The sequence below is a fragment of the Tiliqua scincoides genome, chromosome 13, assembly GCF_035046505.1.
Source record: "Tiliqua scincoides isolate rTilSci1 chromosome 13, rTilSci1.hap2, whole genome shotgun sequence".
In the NCBI taxonomy this organism is placed as follows: domain Eukaryota; kingdom Metazoa; phylum Chordata; class Lepidosauria; order Squamata; family Scincidae; genus Tiliqua; species Tiliqua scincoides.
The window spans coordinates 13,161,432-13,175,544 of NC_089833.1; the positions used below are offsets into that span (position 1 = coordinate 13,161,432).

Consider the following 14,113-nt stretch of genomic DNA (forward strand, 5'->3'; position numbering starts at 1 on the left):
AGCAGATGGCTATAACTTTCTTGTAGAGGTATCTGGCTATTCACTGCGGAAGGGCAGATCACTGGATTAAATGGACTCGAGGCCCAGCCCTATCCAATTTTCCAGTGCTGGTGCAGTTGTGCCAGTGGGGTGTGTGCATGTATGCTGCTTCATTTGGTGGAAGGGCCGTCACTGGGGTTCCCTTCACATGTGTTCCCTTACCATGGGGCTGCATTGTGGCTGCACCAGAGCTGGAAAGTTGGATAGGATTGGACCCTGATTAAGCAAGGCAGTTTTTGTATTCTTTTGGGTTGTCAAGATACACATGCGGGTCAGGCTGCATAACCAGAACAACCAGTTGTTATTCCTCAACATCCTTGAACCCTTCTGTTGGAGGTGGCATAAGCGGGCACAGCCCGGAAAGGAATGGAAAGAGGCAGAAACCTAGTTGGGAGGAGGCACACAGGCTAAGGAAGGAGTAAGGATGTGTGTATCTGGGTGGAAGGGCACAATCAGCAAGGGAACTGCTGGAGGTGTTGGGAGACAAGTGAAAAAACACTGGACCTTTGCTGACACTTGTAGAGTTAAAAGAGGATTTGAGTCTAGCTGGGTTGGAAATAGGAAGGGGCTATACCTCAGTGGTAGAGTGCATGCTTTGCATGCAGAAGGTCTCAGGTTCAATCCCTAGTATTTCCAGGTAGCCTGTAAAATAGCAGTGTCTGAAACCCTGGAGAGCCTCTGTCAACCAGAGTAGGCAGCCCTGACCTAGATCGACTAAGGTTCTGACTCAGTCCTGACTCAGTACAGTGTTTATTTACATTCCTTTTCTGCTGTAGGTTTTTGTAATCAGGGGTCTGGGAGGTGAGAGTTGCATTGATAGTTTCTCTCCTTTGTATCTGGTCCTCACTGTCTCTCTCTCACACACACACAACATACCCTTGATATTAGCAAGAGCAATGCTAACAAGATACGCTGTCCATTATATCTGTCAATTCCCTTAAAATATGGACAGCTCACCCCTTTTTTACATCTTTTAACTTGTCCACAGAACCGCAGAGCGCTTTCACTAGCTAGGTATAGTGTGGTGCCATCAGCAGTTCTATACGGTAGGTTTAATGGGACTCCTTACCCTGAGAGATGGTGTGTATGTCAACTAGGGAGGATTGAAACCTTAGCATATCTAGATTTGATTTTAGCAAAGGTAAGTGAGCAAGAGCTTATCCTGATGAACCAATAAGATACGGTGCAAACTCACGGAGGAGGGTATTAAGGAATGAATTTGGGTGATTCCCTTATCTGATATTATAATGTGCTTACCTTCTTTGACTGTTTGTATTATGCCATTACAGCTTGATTGATTGATTAATTGATATTAGCCTTGCTTCATTATGTGGAAGTGACACATGGATTTGGCCAAATGATGCAGTTATGTGTTTAATGGAGGTTAATTCCCTGCTCTGCCAGATTTTGTCTGGCAGGGAAAGCTGTGGTTGCCACTAGGGCAGTGTTTCTCAAAATGTGTGTCGGGACTCACTAGGTGGGTCGCAAGCTAATTTCAGTGGTTCCTCATTCAGTTCAATATTTTATTTTTAATATATTAGACTTGATGCTACCATGGTATGTGACTGCATTTTGGGGAAATGTTACAGACCTGTACTTTTAACAAGTTACTGTGTATATTATTTTTAACAATACTAGTAAATGGGATTTACTCCTGGGTAAGTGTGGGTAGGATTGCAGCCTAGGATTGTTAAAAATTTTCCTGCTTGATGATGTCTCTTCTGGTCATTTCATCACTTCCAGTGGGTCCTTACAGATTCTCATTCTAAAAAAGTGGGTCCCAGTGCTAGATGTGTGAGAACCACAATTTTGTGGAAATTCATAGCTTGCAGCTGAGCTCTGGTGCTATTCTTTTTGTCTGACCTTCAATAAGCATTTTCAATGACAGCATTTTCACAGCATCAAGGGCTGTGTCACAGCACAGCACTGTTTGAAAAGTTGCAGGGTATTTTGTGCTAAGGTGGAAGTCTCAAGGCCTGTCTGTGTGTGAGTGGAAAAAACTCTGTGGAGTCCCGTCTTAAAGAAAAGTGGTGTGGCTATTCTCTACTTCTGAACTTTCCACCTTCAATGACTTTTCTGTGTGTTGAAGAGGATTCTGCCAGTCCTGATGGGTCTTACTATCATTCCACCTGAATGAACAGCACACTCTAGTGCAAGCCAGTACTTCCTAGCAGCTGTGCCTGGCTGTTAGTGAAACATTTCATCATTGCAGAATATGGGTTGTGTGGGCCCTCTTCTGGGGAAGCTCCTCTGTTGCTTTAATGATCTTAATGATGAGTCCTGGAGGAGATCTTCAAGGTGGTATTATTTTCGGCAGTAAGTAGCAATTCAAACAGATCCCCAGGATGTCTTCTTGCCCTGAAGTTGCTCAGTCTTCCGGTCAGAGTGTACAAAAACAGAGGAAGCTGCCTTTTATCGGTCCGTGTAGCACAATGTTGTCAACACTGACTGGCAACCGCTGTCCTAGATCCCAGACAGGAATCTTTCTCTGCCCTACCTGGAGATGCTGCCAGCTCTTAACCTACATGCAAAGCCAAATGCTGTACCTGAGCTATAACCCCTCCCCAAATGCATAGATTTTTTCTGTGTCTGTCAAACTTGCCAAGGAGCATGCCAAGGCAATGTTGAGTCAGGTTGCTATATGGAATCTCTGTGCTTAGAAGAGGCTATATACTGTGGCATATTTATTTAATATATTTAGATTTTTTGTGTTTTGCAGCTGAATGTCTGAGAACCTGGTGAGAATAGATCTGCATGTCTAATTTTTACAAAAGTCTGTGAACTGGAGCAGCAGGGAAAAGCAGTAATAAAGACAGTTGCTAACTGCCGTTTAGCTGGAGATTCCTGTGGCCTCTGAACCTTTGCTTTAATTGTGGCTTCTTCCCAACTCTTTATGCTTCTTAACTGTGAAAACACTGTTGTGGTTTGTGAAATGTGAGCATGAGTTTGAAGACTAGTTGTGCTCCTGTGTTGATGTAGTTTTTAGCCAATGCATTAGTTTAGTACAGTGGTTCTCAAACTTTTTAGAGGCCCTATAGCAGCAATTTTCAATCTTTTTCATCTCAAGGCATGCTGACAAGGCACTAAAATTTTCAAGGCACACTGTTAGTTTTTTGAACATTGACAGGCACACCATGCTACTGGTAGGGGGGCTTAAATCCCCAATTGCCCTACTGATAAATGACCCTCCCCAAAGTCCCATGACACACCTGCAGACCATCCGTGGCACACCAGTGTGCCACGGCACAGTGGTTGAAAATTGCTGCTCCCTGATGTATAGATGCCAATGGGTTGATTGGACAGCAGTGCTGCCCCCCAAGTAGCAGCTAGTTTAACCCTTGATGCACATAGCCTGATCTGCCCTGTCCGTTTTGCAAACCACCAAAAATTGTGTCACAAACCACTGGTGAGTCCCAGGCCCACAATTTGAGAACCACTGGTTTATTAAAAACAAACCAAGAGTGGACTCAAGGAAGGCTCGATAGGGCACCTAGCTGCATTCTGTGGCAAAGAACTCGGAAACCCTGCCTATAGTGATTTGTGTTTTGAAGGTTTTTGCAGCCCCCACTGGCCTTTGCACCTGGCAGCCAGGATGGGAAAAGATAAAGTGACAGCGCTTGAGGTCGGAAGCTGCCATCCTTGCAGTGAGGATGTTCTTCCAGCCTGCCCTGGCTGTGAACTGCGAGATCCAGTGGGGAAAACAGTTGCTTCTGCTGCCTGGTTTGAACACGTGACACTGCCTTATATCGAGTCAGCCCCTTGGTCCATTTATTTCAGCATCGTCATTCCTGACTGGCAGTAGCTTTCCACAATTTCATTCAGGTGTCTTTTCCAGCCCTACCTGGGGTTTGAACCTGCAGAGCAGGGGCTCCAGCATCAGCCAACTTCACCCCACTTCTCCTGCAAGGAGCCAGGAAATGTTTTAGACCGACAATGACCCTGAGTCAGGCAAGCTTGACAATTGCGAAGAGCATCCCAGAAGTGTATCATCTGAGCAGGGATTCAATTCCCGCTTTAGTCAGTGCACCACAAAGATGCTTTCAGCTGGAAGGGGCAACATGGTTCATTCTAGAACTGTCTACTACCTTCACTTTAGACTTTTACATATTTACACAGCTACTCCTCTACTATCTCCTTGCAGTGATTAGGGAATATGAGTAATTCTCCCCCCCCCCAAAGGCTGGTGGGCTGCCCATTATCTTTGTCATGAGGCATTTCGCTAACAAGATCTCAAAGAAGTTGAACGTGGTATCTTGGATGTTCCTGCTTGGTATGTCATATCCACGAACAGGATGTAGAGCAGGGGTGCTCACACTTTTTTGGCTGGAGAGCTACTTTGAAACCCAGCAAGGCCCGGAGATCTACCAGAGTTTTTTTTACAATGTTCGCGCCATCATAACATATAACATTTATGTGTACAATGTATGTTGGTGTACCTTGAGCCCCACTGAGTATAACAGGACTTACTCCTGAGTAGACATGCCTAGGATTAGGCTGTGAGGCTGCAATCCTAGCCACACTTATCTGGGAGTAAGCCCCATTGAGTACAATGGGCCTTACTCCCTGCGTTTCCTCCCAGAGGCACCTGAAGGGGGGGGTCGGCACTCTGCGATCTATTCATTTTGCCTCGCGATCTACCGGTAGATCGCGATCCACCTATTGAGCACCCCTGATGTAGAGCAAAAGGTCATGTTTCTGAAGCATTCTAACTCTGAGGGAGGGTGGTGGTCATGAAGGAGGCTATATCTTATATGACAAAAGTTGCCCCCCCACTTTTATAATTGCCAAGTGCTTTATGGAGGAAAAACCCATCCAAAGTTGTTGAACAGTGGTTCGCTTGTCTGGTGTTTCCATGGCTCTGCCTGGCTGAGCGGGTGAGGCGCAATTATTTGGACCTTGCATTCACTGATGGCTCTTTTGATGCTGCAAAACACAGAGAATAGTCCCATTTAAGCATGTTTCATTGATCGCAGCTCAGATGTCTGCAGTCGAGGCCTGGTGGCCTCCCGTCATGGGAACTGGAAGCAAAAATAAAATTGTGCAATGCTGCAAATGCATCAGCCCTGAACCTTCTCTGCACTGGCTCCCATGAAAATTTAATTGGGGAGCACACAATGGCTCTAGGTAAATGTCAGGTCTGCAAAACTCTTGTACAGAAGCGTTTGGGAAGAGGCAAAATTATTTTTTCATTTCTCGAATCCAAAACACCACTGGTTAAAACAACGGTTTTTATTGCATCTTAAAACAGACCTTCCCAAAATAACAACAAATGAAAAATGATAGTATTTATCCTACAGTCTCTAAGACAGCTGCAATCAGCAGGTTCACATCAGTGATCACTAAGTCCCGTTCCAGCAGGGTATTGAATAGGAATAAGTTAAGAAGTTTTCTGAAGGAATTGACCTTTTGGTTTCTGCATTCTTGGAGGAATCGCTGGACATGCGGAAGTGGATAGGTTTGAAAATTAAAGGAGGAGGAAAGGAAGCATCCCAAATATGCCCTGATGCACATTGAGCATGTTCGGTGGCTGCAAGGAGTTTTTGAGGTGTCAGCTGAGCCCTGAACAGTTGAAGCTGTTGATTAGGATTGAAGAGACATGACATTTTGCAGAAGGTCCCTCCTGTCTGTCCAACTAGGCGTGATTCTTTCCCCTAAAGCTCTGTGTTTTCCTGGGTCAGTGCAGCTGAAAAATCAATAATGCCCAAAGTACAAAGTTTGAGCCTGCAGCCAGGGCAGCTGCAGTTTCCAAACTTGATCTGGTAGTTCAACAACGTTGCAAGCAGGAGGTGCTAAGCTGTTTGTTTATGACCTTTGTATTCCCACCCTTCCTCCAGTGAGCTCAGGTTGATGTACATAATCCTATTCCCACAACAGCCTTATGGGGTAGGCTACACTGTCTCAAGGTCACCCTGTGAGCTTCATGGCTACATTCCCTTTGCTGTTCGCCCTATGTTCCTTTCACATAGGTGTTAATTTTGTTGCCTCCCCTATCTGGATATGACTCCACCTCAGCCTGTGTTGCAAGAAGAGTGGCAAATTAGACATTAGCCTATGTGCACAGGAAACAATCGCTTAAAAAGATTGTGTCTCAAAAGCAGTAGTCTTTTCTGTGACTGTAAAATAAGTGCAGATTATCTGCTCCTGGGTACTTCCACTCCTCCTTAAGATCTAGGCAGCTCGTTTCTTTGTCTCTTTTTTAAGAGTACATCTTGCATATAGTTTTTTGCAAGTGTCTTCTGCAACAAGGGAGGGATTTATTAATGTGCTGGTGTGGCTCAGGGGCTGAGCTGTGTACCAGGAATTTTGCTGGACTTGAAATTTGGCTGTGCCACAAACACTGGGCTTACAGCAAGCCTCTCTCTCTCTCTCTCTCTCTCTCTCTCTCTCTCTGTCTGTCTCAGTCTAATATATCTGCAATATGGGGATGATAATATTTGCTTGCCTTACAGCAGTGTTTCTCAATGTTTGTTTTGCCAGTTCTTAGTTCATACACCGAGCAAGCTAGTGAAGGAGCCCTGTGTTTTTTTTATATGCCTTATAACTAATATGTGTTCAACCAGCTTATCAGCATAAGTTGTTATGCTGATTCACTGGTTCAGTGTAGACAATACCTGTGTTGACATTCCAGTTCTTGGTTCATACACAGGCGAGTGAGGGAGCCCTGTGCCCTTTTCTGCCTTCTAACTAATATGTGTTCAAAAAGCTTATCAGCATAAGTTGTTGCCCTGATTCACTGGATTCAGTTTTGGTTTTGCTCTTTAATGAGATCAGTGGGAATTCCCCTGGTTTCAGCCAGTCACATCTCAGCCAAATGCCACCACATAAGGTGGGACAGGAAGCCATTTGATTTTCTCAGTAAACCGCTTTGTGAACTTTTCCTGGAAATTCAGTATATAAATACTGTGGTAATAATAATAATAAATATTCTATGCTCTAATAACGCAGTGGTTTCCAAGTTCCTGCAGGGGATTTGGGATGGGCAGGGAGTGAGGCAGGGAGAGGGGCGGCAATGGTGCCACAGCGATCACAATGCCGCTGCCGCCAAGGGGCTTATTTTTTGTCTTGGGGCAGCGCTGGCCTCCTGCAGGTCCCGGAGGCTTGCAGCCCTCCCCCCTCTAAAGCTTCTGTAAACAATCCTTATCTCCGATCAGCAGCTTTGTCCATTTCCCGGGAAAACCAGAAGTAGCTGCTGATCGGACATAAGGATTGTTTACAGAAGCTTCAGAGGACATTGGAGGGGGCAACAAGCCTTCAGGACCCTGCAGGAGGCCAGCTCTGCCCCCTCCCCCCAGGTAAAAAACAAGCCCCTTGGCAGCGGCAGTGCTGGGATCTCTGCACTATCACTGCAGTAGGAGCAGGGCCATTCTCCTTAAGGGGGGTGACGTGCTTTCAGGTCCCCTGGTGGCCAAGCCGCTTCAGGACTGACTCAGTTCAGATAGCTTAAAAGGGCTTTGGGAGTTTCCACACATCGAATCCCAAATCCGATTGGTTAGAATTCCCATAGTCTCGGCCAATCACTTCTCTAACCGCCGCCTCATAGGGGTGGAGACTTTCTGTGTCAAACCGGTGAATCACCCAATCACTTATGGGGATATGCCGGTTGAGAGCATATCAATATGGTATGCCAGTTGAGAACACAGTTTTTATAGTGCATTAAAAAATCCACTATAGGGTTCATTCTCCAGCTTGCTCTGTGCATGAACTACCAACTGCCAAGTCACCACCAGGTATCATCCACTGATTCTAGGTGGATCAAAAGTGAATCCATTTTTTGAAAGGGATCAAAACTGAATCCTTTTATGAAAAGAAAGATCAGTTAGAATTCCCCTTATTTGAGACAACACTGAAAACCACATCATGCGGTAAGAGAGCTTCTATGTTGCAACATGACCGGCAGGCCCAGGAAACCGTAAGGCGGTTTTGTTACAATCTCGCAGTCACTACTTATGTTGAAATCTGTGTGTGTTTTACATGTGTCAGTGAGGACAAGGCCACAGACCCACTCCACCCCCCTAAAAGTTTTCAAAGTCACATTTCCCGTAAAAGGCGTGCTTATTTTTCTGCCCGCATAGTGAGAAGCGCTTCACACAACAGTTAGGAAGGGCTCATTCCTGACATCCAAGAGCTCTTTCAAACATTTCAAAGGTTGAATGACGCCAATTTTATTTCTCAACCGTCACACTGCACAGCCAGGCTGCCTCTTTGTGTGCTGGGATGTAAAGAAGCGGTGAATCATGCGATCACAGCATCGCGTTGGCGCAGCTACTGAGCTCCGTGAGCTCCCTATCAGTCTCTTCGCACCAGCTGAAGACTCTGCTGTGGAAACAAGCCTTGGCTTGTGCGCTTCTTGAACGGGAATTTGCTGCTGGCTCTCACTTGGCTATTTCTTTGGAGCTTTTACGACTTGGACTTTGCCTTATGGGTTTAATTGTTTCGGATTTTTATGCTTTAATTCCTGGATGTTCACCTCAATGAAGATTTCCTCAGGAACGGAAAGGCACGACAGACACTTTTTAATTCAATAAGCAAACTTTGTTCTCTAGGGAAGCCTCAAATCTTCTCACCAGCTTCAGATTCCTCCTTCTGCAATGTGTGAAAGGAACTGGTCCGTGTTTGGAAATACCAGCAACTAATGAAGAAAGAAGCTAACAACTGAAAGAGATGCTTTTTTCCGTCTCTGAAAATGTTCTGTTCTCCGTTTTACCCACAAAGACCAAAATGAAAGTTTGGAATCAGAAGCTAGTGATCTTTCAGAAACTGATTACAAGAGGAAGAAATTCAAGATGACGCCATTGTTAAAGGTTGCATTATTGTTTAAATTACCTGAGAAAGCTCTGGAGCTGCAACCCTTCCCCAACCAGTGCAAGCCTTTACGGAAGCCCAGAGCCCACGCCACCTCCAAGGAGTGTCGTGGACCCCTTAAGCACCCACTGCCTGCCTATGGACTACCACTACCCTACAACTTGCTCCAATAAAGGAAAATGTGAAGGCAGACACATTTGCTGCTTGTAAGATAATGTCTTTTAATAAAGATTGTAAGATAATGTCTTTTAATGCTCCACTCTCAAAACATGTAGCTTAATGATGCATTATACACCAACATATATATGACAGTGATAGTGTATCAGAGCGTCAGCTATTTCTTCCTTAGTCCAAAGTACATTCCTGATATGGCCACAGGCTTTGTACTAAAAAGAAAATGACATAGACACAGGGTGATGATCTGACATGCACACCTCGTCTATACTTGTCTCTGTTGTCCACAATTTTATTTTCTCGGAAACCAAAAAGAAGTCAATCCGAGACCACGATTGATGTCTCTGGGAATAAAAAGTATAACGTTTTTCCTCTGGGTGTTGATATCGCCATATATCTTTGAGCTCATGTTTTTTCACCTGGTTCAAAACGTATTTAGGAAGAGAAGTTTTGGATCCAGTTCTATCCTTTTGTGGATCAAGCACACCATTAAAATCTCCACCAAATATAACCTCTCCTCCTCTGAATTGCTTGAGCTGATGCATTATCTTCATGAAAAATGCTTTCTTTGCATGCTTTGGTCTATAGATGCATACAAGAGTGAGCATTTGATTTAAAATCTGCACTTTAATCATAACGCAGCATCCGTCTTCATCTTTCCATTCTCCAACGACACGCAGCTTCTCACGTTCACAAATCACAATGGCAACACCATGCTGGCTTTTAGGAGCACAAGACGTATAAGTGGTCCCTAAGCCCAAATCATTTAAAATATGCTCTGAACCTTTTTCAATATGAGTTTCTTGCAGAAAGATGGCATCTGCTTTTCTTTTCTCAAAGTAATGAGAACATTTTCTTCTCTTACGTACACCATTTAAGCCATTAATGTTTAAAGAAACCAACTTTATCTCTTCGTATCCTAAAAGGTATGGTGACATGTCGTACTGAATCGTGGTGCGTGCTCTGCTGTATTCCGTTGCGCTGTACCTTGCCGCTCCACAACTGAGTCTTGGACTCCATTCAGACGGCTTAAATACCTAGTATTGCCATGGTCTCAGCCAATCACTTCTCTCAATGCCACCTCATTGGGGTGGGGACTTTCTGTGTTGAAACAGTGAATCACCACAATCCTTTAAGGTGAAATTTGGGCTGAGAAGATATTGCTTATCAGCATAACTTGTTGCTCGGAGTCACTGGTTCAATGTAGTCAATACCTGTGCTGACCTGCCAGTTCCTACAACGAGCAAGCAAGAAAAAGAACCCTGTGCTTTTTTATTCCCTCTAAAAAATACGTTCTCAAGTGGCATAACGTCTCAATATCTTCTCAGCCCAAATTTCACCTTAAAGGATTGTGGTGATTCACTGTTTCAACACAGAAAGTCCCCACCCCAATGAGGTGGCATTGAGAGAAGTGATTGGCTGAGACCATGGCAATACTAGGTATTTAAGCCGTCTGAATGGAGTCCAAGACTCAGTTGTGGAGCGGCAAGGTACAGCGCAACGGAATACAGCAGAGCACGCACCACGATTCAGTACGACATGTCACCATACCTTTTAGGATACGAAGAGATAAAGTTGGTTTCTTTAAACATTAATGGCTTAAATGGTGTACGTAAGAGAAGAAAATGTTCTCATTACTTTGAGAACAGAAAAGCAGATGCCATCTTTCTGCAAGAAACTCATATTGAAAAAGGTTCAGAGCATATTTTAAATGATTTGGGCTTAGGGACCACTTATACGTCTTGTGCTCCTAAAAGCCAGCATGGTGTTGCCATTGTGATTTGTGAACGTGAGAAGCTGCGTGTCGTTGGAGAATGGAAAGATGAAGACGGATGCTGCGTTATGATTAAAGTGCAGATTTTAAATCAAATGCTCACTCTTGTATGCATCTATAGACCAAAGCATGCAAAGAAAGCATTTTTCATGAAGATAATGCATCAGCTCAAGCAATTCAGAGGAGGAGAGGTTATATTTGGTGGAGATTTTAATGGTGTGCTTGATCCACAAAAGGATAGAACTGGATCCAAAACTTCTCTTCCTAAATATGTTTTGAACCAGGTGAAAAAACATAAGCTCAAAGATATATGGCGATATCAACACCCAGAGGAAAAACGTTATACTTTTTATTCCCAGAGACATCAATCGTGGTCTCGGATTGACTTCTTTTTGGTTTCTGAGAAAATAAAATTGCGGACAACAGAGACAAGTATAGACGAGATGTGCGTGTCAGATCATCACCCTGTGTCTATGTCATTTTCTTTTTGGTACAAAGCCTGTGACCATATCAGGAATGTACTTTTGACTAAGGAAGAAATAGCTGACGCTCTGAAACACTACCACTCTCATATACATGTTGGTGTATAATGCATCATTAAGCTTCATGTTTTGAGAGTGGAGCATTAAAAGACATTATCTTACAATCTGGTGTCTGCCTTCACATTTTCCTTTATTGGAGCAAGTTGTAGGGCAGTGGTAGTCCATAGGCAGGCAGTGGGTGCTTAAGGGGTCCACGACACTCCTCGGAGGTGGCGTGGGCTCTGGGCTTCCGTAAAGGCTTGCACTGGTTGGGGAAGGGTTGCAGCTCCAGAACTTTCTCAGGTAATTTAAACAATAATGCAACCGTTAACAATGGCGTCGTCTTGAATTTCTTCCTCTTGTTATCAGTTTCTGAAAGATCACTAGCTTCTGATTCCAAACTTTCATTTCGGTCTTTGTGGGTAAAACGGAGAACAGAACACTTTCAGAGACGGAAAAAAGCATCTCTTTCAGTTGTTAGCTTCTTTCTTCATTAGTTGCTGGTATTTCCAAACACGGACCAGTTCCTTTCACACATTGCAGAAGGAGGAATCTGAAGCTGGTGAGAAGATTTGAGGCTTCCCTAGAGAACAAAGTTTGCTTATTGAATTAAAAAGTGTCTGTCGTGCCTTTCCGTTCCTGAGGAAATCCTCATTGAGGTGAACATCCAGGAATTAAAGCATAAAAATCCAAAACAATTAAACCCATAAGGCAAAGTCCAAGTCGTAAAAGCTCCAAAGAAATAGCCAAGTGAGAGCCAGCAGCAAATTCCCGTTCAAGAAGCGCACAAGCCATGGCTTGTTTCCTCAGCAGAGTCTTCAGCTGGTGCGAAGAGACTGATAGGGAGCTCACGGAGCTCAGTAGCTGCGCCAACGCGATGCTGTGATCGCATGATTCACCGCTTCTTTACATCCCAGCACACAAAGAGGCAGCCTGGCTGTGCAGTGTGACGGTTGAGAAATAAAATTGGCGTCATTCAACCTTTGAAATGTTTGAAAGAGCTCTTGGATGTCAGGAATGAGCCCTTCCTAACTGTTGTGTGAAGCGCTTCTCACTATGCGGGCAGAAAAATAAGCACGCCTTTTACGGGAAATGTGACTTTGAAAACTTTTAGGAGGGTGGAGTGGGTCTGTGGCCTTGTCCTCAGTGACACATGTAAAACACACACAGATTTCAACATAAGTAGTGACTGTGAGATTGTAACAAAACTGCCTTACGGTTTCCTGGGCCTGCCGGTCATGTTGCAACATAGAAGCTCTCTTACCGCATGATGTGGTTTTCAGTGCTGTCTCAAATAAGGGGAATTCTAACTGATCTTTCTTTTCATAAAAGGATTCAGTTTTGATCCCTTTCAAAAAATGGATTGACTTCTGATCCACCTGGAATCAGTGGATGATACCTGGTGGTGACTTGGCAGTTTGTAGTTCATGCACAGAGCAAGCTGGAGAATGAACCCTATAGTGGATTTTTTATGCACTATAAAAACTGTGTTCTCAACTGGCATACCATATTGATATGCTCTCAACCGGCATATCCCCATAAGTGATTGTAGTGATTCACCAGTTCGACACAGAAAGTCTCCACCCCTATGAGGCGGCGGTTAGAGAAATGATTGGCCGAGACTATGGGAATTCTAACCAATCGGATTTGGCTTCGATGTGTGGAAACTCCCAAAGCCCTTTTAAGCTATCTGAACTGAGTCAGTCCTGAAGCGGCTTGGCCACCAGGGGACCTGAAAGCACGTCACCCCCCTTAAGGAGAATGGCCCTGCTCCTACTGCAGTGATAGTGCAGAGATCACAGCACTGCCGCTGCCAAGGGGCTTGTTTTTTACCTGGGGGGAGGGGCAGAGCTGGCCTCCTGCAGGGTCCTGAAGCCTTGTTGCCCCCTCCAATGTCCTCTGAAGCTTCTGTAAACAATCCTTATGTCCAATCAGCAGCTACTTCTGGTTTTCCCGGGAAATGGACAAAGCTGCTGATCGGAGATAAGGATTGTTTACAGAAGCTTTAGGGGGGGGGAGGGCTGCAAGCCTCCGGGAACTGCAGGAGGCCAGCGCTGCCCCAAGACAAAAAATAAGCCCCTTGGCGGCAGCGGCATTGTGATCGCTGTGGCACCATTGCCGCCCCTCTCCCTGCCTCACTCCCTGCCCATCCCAAATCCCCTGCAGGTTTTTGGAAACCACTGCGTTATTAGAGCATAGAATATTTATTATTATTCACAGAATTTATATACTGCATTTCCAGGAAAAGTTCACAAAGCGGTTTACTGAGAAAATCAAACGGCTTCCTGTCCCACCTTATGTGGTGGCATTTGGCTTAGATGTGACTGGCTGAAACTAGGGGAATTCCCACTGATCTCATTAAAGAGCAAAACCAAACCTGAATCGACCCTGAATCAATGGGAAAGGAAAAGTGGTGGAGGAGAAAGGTGGACTAGACATCTTTGATGCTCTGGCCCATCACTCCTCTGCACTTGTTTTTATGTTCCCTTCCCTTCCTTTTCTAAACCAGGGAGCAGCAGGTGGACAAGTGTAGGTGAGTGGAGAGACAGAGATAGCTGCCCCCTGCCGCCTAAGGTGACTGCCTTCAGAGGTCTCACGAATGAGCCAGCCTTGCATCTGTTTGAATTGTTCGTAAATCAAGATTGTGGGTATAAAATCAGCTTTGCAAATAAATCCATGGAAGGTACTAGCCCACAAGTTTGAACTCACTAGCATGCCTGCTCGTTTTTGTAATTAGGGTTCAGCTGAAAAGAATGAGAAATGGGGGAAAAAAATAACCTGATTAATTTCTAATTTGTAGAAG

General features: G+C 44.6%; 1 protein-coding gene across 4 annotated transcripts in view; it reads left to right on the forward strand.

Moving 5' to 3' along the window:
* The window catches only part of TOM1L2 (target of myb1 like 2 membrane trafficking protein), a 44,597-nt gene that overhangs the window by 1,245 nt on the left and 29,239 nt on the right, over nucleotides 1-14,113 (forward strand). The gene's annotated exons all lie outside the window — the stretch shown is intronic.